A 947-nucleotide genomic window follows, 5' to 3' on the forward strand; every position below is an offset into this window, starting at 1 on the left:
TAGATTTGCAAGATGAGCAAGTTCTGGAGATCTGCCTCAAAGCAATGTGAATATACTTAACACAACTGAAAATAGACTTTAAAATGATTAAGAGGGTACATTTTATATTTTTTACCACAGCGGAAAAAAAATGGGAGAGTTAGTGTTTAATGGGTGCAGTTTCAGTTTTGCAAGATGAAAAGAGTTCTGAAGACGGATAGTGGTGATGGTTGCATAACAATGTGCATGTATTTAACGCCACTGAAATGTATACATAAAAATAGTTAAGACGGTAAATATTATGTTTCATGTATTTTCCCAGAATTAAAAAAAAAAACCCACTAAATCCAAAGTAACCAATAAATATCAATGAATTCACTTCAATCTAAATTGTGTTCCACTTTCCCTGGCATAGCACATTCAGAATCCAGGACATAATATTCCCGAAGATTTGCCAATAGAAATAAGCAAAATGTTGGGGGGGCCTGGGTGGCTCAGTCGGGTCAGCCTCCGACTTTGGCTCAAGTCATGATCTCGCTGTTCGTTGGTTTGAGCCCTGCATCAGGCTCTGTGCTGACAGCTCAGACTCTGGAGCCTGCTTCAGATTCTGTGTCTCCCTCTCTCTCTGCCTCTCCCCTGCTCACACGCTATGTCTCTCTCTCTCTCTCTCTCAAGAATAAATAACATTAAAAAATATTTCAAAAGGTGCGCCTGGGTGGCTCAGTCGGTTTAGCATCCAACTTCGGCCCAGGTCATGATCTCACGGTTTGTGAGTTCGAGCCCCGTGCCGAGCTCTGTGCTGACAGCTCAGAGCCCGGAGCCTGCTTTGGATTCTGTGTCTCCATCTCTCTCTGCCCCTCCCCTGCTCATGCTTTCTCTGTCTCTTAAAAATAAATAAACGTTAGGGGCGCCTGGGTGGCTCAGTCGGTTAAGTGTCCGACTTCAGCTCAGGTCACGATCTCGCGGTC

The sequence above is a fragment of the Herpailurus yagouaroundi genome, unplaced genomic scaffold (assembly GCF_014898765.1).
Source record: "Herpailurus yagouaroundi ecotype Mexico unplaced genomic scaffold, PumYag 141, whole genome shotgun sequence".
NCBI classification, from domain to species: domain Eukaryota; kingdom Metazoa; phylum Chordata; class Mammalia; order Carnivora; family Felidae; genus Herpailurus; species Herpailurus yagouaroundi.